This window comes from Oryx dammah, unplaced genomic scaffold (assembly GCF_014754425.2).
Source record: "Oryx dammah isolate SB20612 unplaced genomic scaffold, SCBI_Odam_1.1 HiC_scaffold_28, whole genome shotgun sequence".
Classification (NCBI taxonomy): Eukaryota; Metazoa; Chordata; class Mammalia; order Artiodactyla; family Bovidae; genus Oryx; species Oryx dammah.
Genome location: NW_024070212.1, coordinates 112,370,420 through 112,383,156, shown reverse-complemented (window position 1 = coordinate 112,383,156; position 12,737 = coordinate 112,370,420). Strand labels below are relative to the sequence as shown.

At 53.0% G+C, this 12,737-nt stretch overlaps 1 protein-coding gene across 1 annotated transcript in view; it reads right to left on the bottom strand.

Moving 5' to 3' along the window:
* The window catches only part of SH3BP4 (SH3 domain binding protein 4), a 98,243-nt gene that overhangs the window by 49,098 nt on the left and 36,408 nt on the right, over positions 1–12,737 (bottom strand). The window contains exon 2 of the mRNA XM_040231819.1: positions 7,418–7,492. The gene's annotated coding sequence lies outside the window, so the exon portion shown is untranslated. The remainder of the gene's footprint in view (positions 1–7,417; positions 7,493–12,737) is intronic.

Genomic DNA, 12,737 nt, shown 5'->3' with positions numbered 1-12,737 from the left:
ACCTTCTGAGATGGCCTCACCTTCTGAGATGCCCCTCACCTTCTGAGATGGCCCTCACCTTCTGAGATGGCCTCACCTTCTGAGATGGCCCTCCCCTTCTGAGATGCCCTCACCTTCTGAGATGGCCCTCCCCTTCTGAGATGGCCTCACCTTCTGAGATGGCCTCACCTTCTGAGATGGCCTCACCTTCTGAGATGGCCCTCCCCTTCTGAGATGGCCTCACCTTCTGAGATGGCCCTCCCCTTCTGAGATGGCCCACCCTCTTTCTATGGAGTGTGCATCTCCCTGGATTAACCTTTTTCCTCTTTACCATGGCTCACTCTTGATTTCTTTCCCGCTAGAAGCCGAGATCCCTCACCCGGCGGCCGTCCCAAGGACTCAGATGTGACCTGGGATGTAACCATTCTCTCAGGTCCCGCTCTCCTTCCTGCAAAACGGGGAGGGCAAACTATTTCCTAGTGACGTGTGCCAACCTGCCTCCCGACAAATACAGATGACTGGTTCTCAAGTTACGTCACGTCCTTTGGAAATGAAGAGATCCCAGCTAGAAGGGACATCCACCCAGGCCCCACCTGGACTCTGCCATGCGTCCCACTGATGGACAGTTTGCAAACCCGGCCTAGCCTTCCACCATCTGATCTCAGCTCTTATTGCTGTGGGGAGCTGTGTACTGGCGTTGGGGTCGGGGGCCCCATTAATCACTCATGCTCTGAGTGAGTAGGGGCTCATGCTCTGAGCCCCCATTAATCACCGTTGGCCTTCCAGAGCACCACCTCATCAGTAAGAGGAGGCCACGGATCCCTACCTGGCCTTACCTCTTGGAGAAGGTCAAAAGGTCAAGAACAAATCCGAGAGCTCTGCAAACTGTAAAGCACTCTGCAAAATTTCAACATAAAATGAACCTACTGAAGAGCTCTTTGAGCATTGTGCAATACCATCTCCTCCCTGAAACCTCCTCGGCTAAATCCACAACAGGCCCCGACCACACACAGCGTGCATCAGAAGCCCACCTCCCCTGAGAGCCCATTCCCAAATTCTTCTTCCCATGCCCCTCAAACCTGAGCACCGTGCAGACAGACAGTTCAGGTGGGCCCCCCCTCTCCAGCCACTGACCCATGGATGGCCTGCCGGTGGCCCTGGCCCCCTCTCTCCAGCCACCAACCCACGAACAGCCTGCTGGTGGCCCCGGCTTCCTGTCAAACACCCGCACAGCATCTCTGATTTTCAGGGGTGGGGCAGAGCAAGCCCAAGTCAGCTAGAATCCAAAGGTGATTTTCATAAGCCAGGTCCTCCCCACTCTACAACAGAGCAAATACCATTGGTATTTGAATGGAAAGCAACAGAAATAAGAACCAGATAAAGGAAAGAAGGAGTCTTCCCGGTGGGGGCTAGTGGTAAAGAACCTGCCTCCCAGTGCGGGAGAGAGAAGACGCAGGTTCGTTCCCTGGGTGGGGAAGATCCCCCAGAGGTGGGCATGGCAACCCACTCCAGTGTTCTTGCCTAGAGAATCCCATGGACAGATGAACCCAGTGGGCTGAAGAGCACAGGGTCGGGGGTCACAACGATACAACTGAAGGGGCTTAGCGCTGAGCGCTCTTGGTCAAGGGCAGACCTTCAGCCCCTCGGTCTGACCCAACACTGGCTTATCTTCCGGCCACCTTATCTCTATGCTGGCCTTAGCCTTCTTCCAAGTCAGCCAAAACTCATTTGAGGAATCTGACAAGGACTGTGGGCTTTCTCTTTAGAAAACCAGCTATATCTGTAAAAGTTTGCTTGACATGTTGGGACCTTAAGGACCCTCTCAACAGGCTGCTAGAAGTCCCATGGGGACACGCCTGCTATTGATGAAGACGATGTTCAAGGGGCCGAGGCTCAGGCCACCGTGATACACAAGCACACCTACAGCACCGATCAATGCTTTTCACAATTACTTTCAAAAAAACCAAAAGCAGAGATGAGGCTCTATGTTCATACAGGAGAACAGCAAATGCAAACAGGATTTATGATGGGAAATGATGAAGCAAGAAGAATCAAGTTTATGGAACCCAAAGTCCAGGGCTGCCCAGGAATTGGGGGTGGGGGGTGTCCTGTCCTCTACAAGCCAGGGCGAAGGGCTTGAGAAACTGTGTGAAGTATCTGGGGCAGGGCAGCCCTGGGGCCACATCAGTGACATGTTCAGAGACTGATGCTCGGGGGCCCCTCGATACAGACACAAGCCAAGGGAGTCCCTGGGAGGTTAAATGGCTTACCCATCTGGTGGGGTGGCAACCTCAGAAGGAGGGAGGGAGAAAGGGAAGGAAACAAGGAGGATGGGAGGGAGAGAGAGAGGGAAGGAGGGAGGGGAGGTACGTTTGCATAAAGCCCCGGGGGAGGGTGAAAGCTCACCACCTCCTCACTCTGCTGGGCGCTTCACTGCCTGGTCCAGGCGCTCCTCCAGCCTGAACACCCCATGGCCCTGTCCCCTCCCTCCGATGGACCAGCAACAGACCCCACCTGCAGGTGAGCCAATCCACCATCTGCCTCTGGACCCAGCAACTGTGGACCTGCTCCAAAGAGTCAGCGGGCTCCAACCCACTTCCAAGAGCAGAGAGCTGAGAAAGGCAAAAGCACCCCAGGGCAGGTCCTGCTCACGGACTGCTGGACCATGGCTGGTGGCCATTCCTCTGCACACTGGCTGAGTGGTAGAGGCCGGGTGACCGGGGAACATGCCACACGATTCCTGAAAAGCGGTTTCATTTCTCCAACCCTGGTCCCCAGGTCCCCTGAGATCTGGGGGCTTGACCTCTGATCTGGGGGCTTGACCTCTGGATTTTTCCAACAACCCTCCACTGTTTCTCTTGAGCAAGCTGGAGTGCCTATTCCATTCCTTTTTATCTGAGAAACTTCTGACCTGGGCTCCGTCTTTACAGGTGAGGAAACCGAGTTTCAAGGAAATTAGTTTATGCAAAATGCTTGCGCTCATTATTGAAATCTGTCTTTGCATGGAAAAGATTAAAGCTGTAAGTTTTTGGCAGAGACGTTTTTCTGACTACAAACAGACATTTTTCTGACCCAAGAATGAAACACATTCACTCTGTTCTTCCTGAGTTGCAGCTGACCCAGTCAACTTCAAAAAACAGATGAACGAAAGGGGAAAACTCCAGCCAGGGATGGGGACCCAGGAGTTTTCTGATTAGATTGGGAAGTTCTTTGTAGCCTACGCAGATTTCAGCAGGGGACTGGAAGGCTCTGGAAATAAACAACTGCGGGATCTTTCTTCCACTCACCTTTTATCTCCACAGCCTCAAGTATGTCAAAAATGTCTCAGCGGTCCTCATGACACGCCTGCTTTAAGAAGAGTGAAAATGCAGGCTGGTGATGAAACTAAAACACAAGGCCTGTAAGACCACAGGGGCTGTTTTCCGTTTAGTACCTCTGCCCAAGCACTCAGGTTTCTCACCCGCCCGCATTCCCCAGACTTCACTCTGGAGGCAACTGACCTCACGGTCAATATGAGGTTTTTAATTTTTATTTAATATAAAATTCAATTTTATTAAATTTATTTTTAATAAATATTTTTAATTTAATGAGACAGCCCCAGCGTGACTGAGGCTCACTCATGCAGAGCTTCTGAAAGAGGCCGAGCACTGCTTCACATTCAAGCGATATGTGGCCAGGTCCCACTGTGATGACGGGCCTCACCTCCAGGGGGCGGCCTGCAGGCCTGGGTGTCTGCAGTTAAGGATGCTGGCCTTGGCTGCGCTGGTCCTGAGGACCTGGGAAAACCATGATTTCCCTCATCAGTACCAACAGGCTGGCGTCCAATTCAAACCTCAAGAGTAAACCCCTTGGTGGCTGCCAGGGCAGGAGTGCAGTGGGCAACAGGAGTAGGCCCTGAGGGGGAGAGGGGTCTTCTTCTGAGGTGATGGAAATATTCTGAGACCAGAGACAGGTGCTGGTCACATGACACTATGAACTAAGTGCCAACTGGACTGTATACGTTTAAACGGTTGGTTGAATGCTACGCAAATTTCACGTCCCAAAACCCAAGCTCACATAATCAGAAAATCTGGCAATACAGTCTGAAAAGTAACCCCTGAAGAGCAAGAATCTGAGTGTCCACGTGGACCAGACCTTGGCCAAGGCACTCCCTACAGGGAGGGTGGACGGGTCCACGCAGCTGGACAGCACCGATCTTTCAGACCACCCAACTCACTTCCTAACTGTAGCCTTGATTTTTAAGTAAATTTACAGTTTTAAGAGAAAAACTTTAACCTGCTGGATTCACAAGTGATTTCTACTGGCCAGAGGGGGACTCAGGGATACTGGCCCCGTAGCTCATGTGTCCTCTCAGTAAGGAAGGATGACTTGGGACACACAAACAAGCTTATTAATAACCCTCTGAACCTGAACTTGAATGGGGCACTCTCTGAGCCTGACTTCTTGTCTGTAAAATGGACAGGATGTGTTCCTGGGCGGGAGGAGACCTAACATGCAGACAGCGAGTGAGCGAGGCTGGAGCTCCTGCCTCCACAGCCATTGGCAGGATCGTGGGAACTGGCCTTGACCCTGCTCTCCCATCAAGCCCCTCCTTGGTTGGCACACTCCCTGAGGAGCCGTCGGGCCAAGCTCTGCTATTTGCCAGTTATGCTGGTCCTTCACACGAGTCTTAAAGTGAAGGGAACTGGAATCAGGCATCATTCCTGCTCTCTCACCTTGAACAGCAGCATCCACTGGCCTTTTAATAAATGATTTCTGGCGATAACAGGGGATCAGTAACAGGTAAAGAAACCGACGCCACGTGAGTGGAGAGTGAAGTACTAGGTCACTTCAGTCGTGCCCGACTCTGTGCGACCCCGTGGATTGTAGCCCGCCAGGCTCCTCTGTCCATGGGCTTCTCCAGGCGAGAATGCTGGAGTGGGTTGCCAGGCCCTTCTCCAGGGGATCTTCGACCTAAGGATCAAACCAGTGTCTCTTAAGTCTCCTGGATTGGCAGGCGGGTTCTTTACCACTATCGCCACCTGAGAAGCCCGATGTGTATGTAATTCCACGTGGGTGGAACTACTTGCAAATCACAAAATTAGGCACTGGTAAAACCCCTTGAGGGTTTCCCTGGTGGCTCAGACAGTAAAGAATCTTCCGGCAATGCGGGAGACCTGGGCTGGATCCCTGGGTCGGGAACATCCCCTGGAGAAGGGGATGGCTACCCACTCTGGTATTCTTGCCTGGGGAATTCCGTGGACAGAGGAGCCTGGTGGGCTACAGTCCATGGGGTCGCAAAGAGTCAGACACGACTGAGTGACACTTTCACAAAACCCCTTGATGCTCCTCCTCACAATAAACTTAGGACAAATCAGGTCTTGAACATTAAGAAGCAAAGAGAAAACACTGCATTTGTGTTTCTGTAAGGGCGAAAAAAGCCACAAAAATTGGCCAAATGTGTGAGGATCCTGTCTCTTTAAATGCTGGGAGACACACATCCACTCCCTAAAGCCCCCACAGCCGTCTGCCATCTCCATGGCCAGGAGAGGTGTGAGCCCCGCTCTGGGAGCCCTTAAAGACAGGATGGAGACCCCGGGGGCAAGGCCCACCCACCCTGCTTCCTCTTCCCAGGGGTCCTGCTGCCCTGGGTACCCTGGCTCAGTCCCAGAAAAAGCAAACCACATAAATGACACCCAGGAAACTGTTGGAGCCGAAAAGGGGTCTTAAGTAGAGCTCCCCGTTGATCTCCTGCTTTGCTCAAAAGGGGTCCACCCTGGCCAAGCTGTGCCCTCAATTCAAACCCAGAGGAGGTAACCTGGGCGAGGGGGCACAGGGCAGGGAGCCCAGCCACACCATCCCTGGTATCTACCAGGGTTATCTCCAGAGAAGAACCAAGCCACATGCTTGCTGTTTGAGTTCAGAAACCCCAGCTTTCCGGCCAATGCCAGTCCAAAAGAATGTGAGGAATGTGGATGCCTTTCACGGGGTTTCACTGCAAACCCAAACAGATCACAACCTCCAGGGCAAAGGCTTGCTGACAGCCGCTTCCTGGGCAGAGGTATTTTAAGTCCCTAAGACCTCAGTGGGGACCAGAACACTCCTGAATTCCTCACCCACTATTAAAAGCCACAGGGTCATAACCTGCAAACCTCCTGCAACATTCTTTCTTTATAGCACAGGCTGATACTAGAAAACAAAAAGATATGATATAAAAGGTGGGGGAGAGGTGGTGAAAGCTGAAACAAAATTCCAATCAGCTGCCCCCAGGTGAACAGAAGACACAGAGGATTTAAGGATAACCTGCACTGATTCAGACACTTTATCCGGAACAGCTTTTATTATTCAACTGGGTCCTGCAAGGATTTCCTGGCTTCCCTGGTGGCTCAAATGGTAAAGAATCTGCCTGCAATGCAGGAATTCTGGGTTCAATCTCTGGGTCGGGAAGATCCCCTGGAGAAAGGAATGGCAACCCACTTCAGTCTTCTTGCCTGGAGCATTCCAGGGACAGAGGAGTCTGGTGGGCTACAGTCCATGGGGTCACAAAGAGCTGGACACGACTGAGCAACTAACATTGGACTCTACAAGGAAGCAGGGTCTGGGGTGTTCCATCTCAATCCCCTTCTTCAACCTGTGTCTGCAAAGGACCCCGTTTCATTATATCTGATCCTTTTCACCCCGAGTTGGAAAGTCTCCTTTGTTTTTAAACATGAAGTCTGCAGCATGTTACGTAGATAATCTGACCCAGCTGATTGTACAATAGAAGGTTTTTCCTACTAGTATTACAGGTCACGGGGATAAAGATCAAGAACAGCAAATATCTGAGAACGTTCTACCCGGCCACCATTCACTCTCCCTTCCTTCTGCCAACTCACTTCTTCCTCCTGAGCAGTGGCTAAAGCTTCCTGCTCACGTTCTCTGCCAACCCCACACTCCTTTCCCAGGGCACACCTGTCCCGGGGCCACACAGAGCCAAAGGCGTAGCATCTCATCACTGGTGGCCATTGTTCGCGAAGCTCAGAACCTCTCCAGCTTTAAGAATAAAGCTCCTTTGTGCAAACACACAGGACAGCCAACTTGGGCTCCGTCCCCCCGCTGTCAGGGAGGCAGACAAGCGGCCTGGCTGGTTTCTGGGCAGAGCGAGAACGTGTCATAGGTGGACACAGAGGGAAGTCACCGAGGTAAACAGAAACCCGGAGCTGTTCCGGGAACTCGCCCGTGCCAGGCACGCCGGTGACCTCTGACCTCCTGCAGGCACGTGGAGCGCTGACAAGGAGGAGGTGAAGACAGGCCTGTGCGAGGGGATGGACGGTGCTGCAGGGTCTGGGGGAAGCGACTTCTCCCTCCTGAGAGGCTGGTGGGCACTCCGGGCACGCCCCCTCCTGGGGGTGACACCGCCCCCTCCACGAGACAGGCCCCGGTGGGGGGCGCACTCCGGCGCCCTGCCTGCATCGCTTACCTGCCACCGGCCCCAGCTCCCTGACGTCAGAGCCCCAGCCCCAGGACGCGGCCTTCTGTCCAGAGAAAGGAGACGCTGCAAGACAAAAGGGGAATGGAGACTGAGAGCCAGAGTCCTGCACAGCTGAAGAACTCATTTCCACCTCTTTCCTCAAGGCTCTTCCACATCTGGAGCCGGTTACGTTGGCCACTGCGTTTACCGGGGAAGATGAGGGTGGCAGTGGATGCTGGAATCGCCCCGGAACTCTTTCCATTCCTGCTTCCAGGTGCGTGGCCGGCTTCCTAGAACCCCCTCCCGGAAAGAGGCCCTCCTCCACCAGGTCACGGCCCTGCTGGGGCAGCCACTCTGCCGTAAGAGGATGCCCCCGACCTCCCACCCAACCCAGACAAGTGGGAAAGGGCTCTCCAGGGTTGGAGTGTCTGTGGGGTCTCAAGGGCTCCCCTCTGCACCCCCAACCTCAGGTCCTTTCCAAAGGGTCTGACCCCAAGAGTGCACCCCAGTAACTTGCATCACAGTTGGCTTCCAGGAGCCCAGTCACCACAAGGGCATTTTTGGCTTGTTTCTTCTCAAGGCTGTATTATCTTCCCTCACCTGCTATCACTTCGGCAGAGATGGGCAGTGCAGGCTCAACAGAATAATCTTATCAGCTAAACCCAAGAGATGGATTCCCTGATGGCTTGCCAGCAGTGGGGTTTCCTCCCCACTTGCTGGTCACTTAGGAGGTGGTGACTAACAGTAACCAAGGAGCCCATGTTTGCAACAGGTTCCTTAAACAAGGATGATGATGGCGGTGGGATCGAAGGTGCCACCGTGGCATGACACCCTGGCCTTCTGAATGGGAGTAACAGGGCTGCCCCAGGCTTTACAGGAGCCTTGCCCCTGGCCAGCCTGTGAAACAGGAGGAAATCCCATCCTGGGCACCTTCCCCAAATTGCTGTCCTCCCCTGGAACAGACCCTCAGCCACGTTATCAGTCCACATGCAATTACAAGGAGCATCACAGGAGGGCAAGAATTATCCCGAGATGCTGGGGCAGCTGGCTGGTCTTCACAGCACCGTTTCCTCCGGGGCTTCCATGGCGAAATGAATTCCAGATGCACAGAAAGGTGAGAGGACAGGCTGGGAGGCGTGGAAGGAAATCAACCAGAAGGAAAGAGAAAATCCAGCTCTTGTACACTTAACTCTTAAGGTAGAGACAGACCTAAGTGCACAAGGAATCTAGGAAACACAAAGGCAAAAGGAAAAACCCCAGTGAGATCAATGAATGCTACAAAAAGGCAGCAACAACCTGGGGAAATATATCTGAACGTGACAAAAGATTCAGACCCCGAGAAGTTCAGAAAATGCAAGGTGGAGTAGGACGTTCAAGGCTCAGGATGCAGAGGCCGCTGTCCACCCATCACCTGGATTCTGGGCGCATCTGCAGACCTTGGCGTGTCAGCGAGTTGCTCGCAGGACCGCAAAGACTGTCCAGACAGGGCAGATGAGAACCTTGTCACTTTAAAAGGGGCGGAGGTACTGGAAAGGCCTGGGGGGAGTGAAACAGTGCAGGGGTGGCCGCTCAGAAGTGGGTTTTTGGTATTTTAATGCTTGTTCCCTGGTAGCTCAGTTAGTAAAGAATGCACCTGCAATGCAGGAGACCCTGGTTCAATTCCTGGGTCGGGAAGATCCACTGGAGAAGGGATAGGCTACCCACCCTAGTATTCTTGGGCTTCCCTTGTGGCTCAGCTGGTAAAGAATCTGCCTGCAGCGTGGGAGACCTGGGTTCAATCCCTGGGTTGGGAAGACCCTACAGAAAAGGGACAGGCTACCCACTTCAGTACTCTGGCCTGGAGAGTTCCATGGACTGTATAAGTCCATGGGGTCGCACAGAGTCAGACATGACTGAGTGACTTTCAGTTTCACTTTCAATGCTTGTTCAGACTTCTCTAATCTTTCCAATTTGCTCTATGGTGTGAAGGGCATACATCTCTGTTGTTCTTTTTTTTTCTTTTTAAGTCACTGTATCAGCCTGAGGGGCTTCCCAGGTGGCACTAGTGGTAAAGAACCCGCCTGCCAATGCTCGAGATGCAGGAGATATGGGTTTGATCCCTCGGCTGGGAAGCTCCCCTAGAGGAGGCAAATGGCAGCCCACTCCAGTGTTCTTGCCTGGAGAATCCCATGCACAGAGGAGCCTGGCGGGCTGCAGTCCACGGGGTCACAAAGAGTCTGACATGACTGAAGCGATTTAGCATGCATGCATGCTAAAGTTCCCAAGTTCTCAAGTCTGAGAACTTGGATGTCTCTGCTTTACAAACCATCCGCCCCCTGGCATCTAGGCTGGGGGGGCAGGACTGGCTACTCTTCCTCCTATCCAGGTGCCCACTCTGCTGGACCTCTCACCTCTGCACAGGTCCACCTGCAGGCCCTTCAGGAAGGGCAAGAAGGGGTCGGGGTTGGCAAGGCCACAGAGTCTCATGCAAAGAGTATCTCTAGTGGTCAACGGCCTCTACTTCCCACATCTACATCACGGCTCTCCCTAAAGCCCATTTTCCAGATGCAAAATAGTTGTGTGCTCTGCACAACCAGAGGAGACCACCACCAAGTCTTTTATGAGAAGGGGAGGACTTTATGAAGAGGGGAGGACTGCGTTTCCTCTCCCAGGCCAATTACAGCATCCTCAGTCAATGCAGCTTTAAGTGCTGGATCACTCCACATTTTAGGCAAGAGCCTAGGAAACCACTGGGCTTTTCTCTTGCTCACTGCAGCAGGCTCCTGAAGCTCTGTTCCCTCATAGGGATTCCTGGTAAGGTTCCTAGATAGATCTGTGGCAGGACAGGTGCACACCCGGAGCCCTCTGCCCACTCAGTGTTCACGACTCTGGCTGTGAACGGGCGTGCCTGTGAGGTCCAGGGTACGGGGACTAGGTGAACAGGATCAGCCGCTTCCCACCTCCCCAGCTGCAAGCTCTACCTCTCTGGAAGCCCCAGGTTTCTGCACAAGGACCCGCTGACCTGAGGAGAGGGATGTGGTCCTTCAGCCAAGGAGGGAGCCGCCAGAAGCCAGGGGCCCATCAGTCCCTACAGCCCGCAAAGAAAACACAGGACTTAGTGTGTGTGGCTCAAGTTAGGCCCAAACCCTGGAGTCTAGAAGATGCCCGATGTCCTGATTTCGTGGTTTGTTTCCAGACACATCAATGCTGTTACTGCCGAAGTTAGGGGGGAATCTCCAAGAACCACAGAGCTGTCATAAAGCAAAGCTGAGAAGGCTCTGTTGTCTTCAGGAGCCTCCAAACAAGACCACAGTCCAGTGAGGACACCATTGACATCACTGCCCCGGATCACTGCAGCTGCTTCATCCACAGCTTACCATCTTGGCAGGTGATGGGATGACAGGGCTTATCCTACCTGAGGACATCTGGAAAGCTCAGCAGGTAAACTTAGAGGCTCAAGAAACTTAGACGAGAAGCTATTCAAAGACAGAGCCTCATCCTAAAGTCTCGCCCCAGGACAGGGCCCAACAAGACACTCAGCCATTCTCTCCCCGTGCCTGGAGTTATGGCCAAAATCATGCCCCCTATCCCATGCACACAGGCATCCCAGGTGGCACTAGTGGGAAAAAGAACCCATCTGTCAATGCAGGAGACATAAGAGACTCAGGTTCCATCCCTGGGTCGAGAAGATACCCTGGAGAAGGAAATGGTAACCCACTCCAGCATTCTTGCCTGGAGAATCGCAGGGATAGAGGAGCCTGGCAGGCTACAGTCCATGGGGTCGCAAAGAGTCGGACACGACTGAAGCAACTTAGCAGGCACACACGCTCCCCATGGATACACTGAAGCCCTAGCTGCCAGACCCTCAGAATGTGACCATATTTGAAGAAAGGGTCTTTACAGAGGTAATTCAGTGAACACGAGGTCATGAGAGGGAATCCAAATCCAGTTTGACAGGTGTTTTCACACAGGAGGAAATTTGGAGGCAGATACACAGATAGGGAGCACTCCACGTGAGGATGAAGGTGAGGGTCAGGACGATGCGTCTACAAGACCAGGTTGCCAGCCAACCACCACAAGCTGGGGAAAGCCTGGGACCATGTCTCCTGCATAGCCTCAGAAGGAACCAACCCTGCGGACACTCCATGTTGGACTTCCAGCCTTCTCTGACTGGGAGACGATACATTTCTATTGTTTAAGCACCCAAGCTTGGGGCTCTTTTTTACGGCACCCAAGCCAACTCATACAACCAGTCTCATACAACATACAAAAAACCAGGAGAAGGGATCCTCACGAGGCCACCTGTCTCAAGAGCTGAAAGTGACAGGTTCAGAAACACTCTGAAACGTTCCCTTTGCTCGACCTACAGCTTGGTTCGTGTTAACCCCATGAGAGCTGGCCACCCTGCAGTGCCAAGCCTCTCAGATCAGGACCTACGTGGCCCGCCAATGTCACTGAACACCCAAACCTCCACGCTTTGCTCCTACAATCCCAGCAGTTGCTCAGTGGCCCGGCATCTACGCAGTCGCCCAGCACAGTTCTTCACAGCTGGAGGAAAAGCATTTCTAGGGTGGTTCTGGGGAAACTGGCCTATTACCTGGGTTTCTAACCATCACAATGGACGTGTATGGATCCACTGGCCAGAGGGTCCTTTACATCAGGCACCTGTCAGTATCTAGACTGGGATCTCTCCAGGGCAAGATTTGGTCTCACCCACTCTTGTGCCCACCACACTTGAAAACACCAAAGTAGTGGCACAAAAGCACAAAACAGAGCCAAACCCAGCCCAACAGCTGTCTCTGCCCACGAATGAAGAGCATTTTTCAATAGGGAAAGCACATAATAATACACAAAAATCATATGAAATGTTTTAAAAATATGAAATTCAGATCGCAGTGTGCAGAAGTACAGTTTTATTGAACACAGGCACCCTGTCCCTTTACGGATTTGTCTGTGGTTCTTCTGTGAGTCAATGAGACACAACGGTAACTGCCACAGACACCTGAGGGGGCTGCAGAGCTGAAACACTGCCTGACGTTCTACAGTGAAAGTGTGCTGACCCCTGTCTACACCAGCCCTATGCAGGCTGCAGGGCAGAGGCCAGCCTGGGGGTAGGCTCAAATCACAGAGGTGGGCAGCACCCACGGGGCATGGCCAATGCTCGAGGGCTGGCCAGGTAGCAGGCAGCATCTGAGATGGCAAGAGGAAGGGAAGGGCAACAATGGGAGGTGTGGCTTGAAAAGGAAGCAGAAATGGCCCAGAGGTAAACTTCAACCAGAAACTGCTTCCTAGAGCCCGCTCCAATCTTCGAGGGGAGAGCTCTGGGCCCCTCTGGGGCACAGGTTAGCAC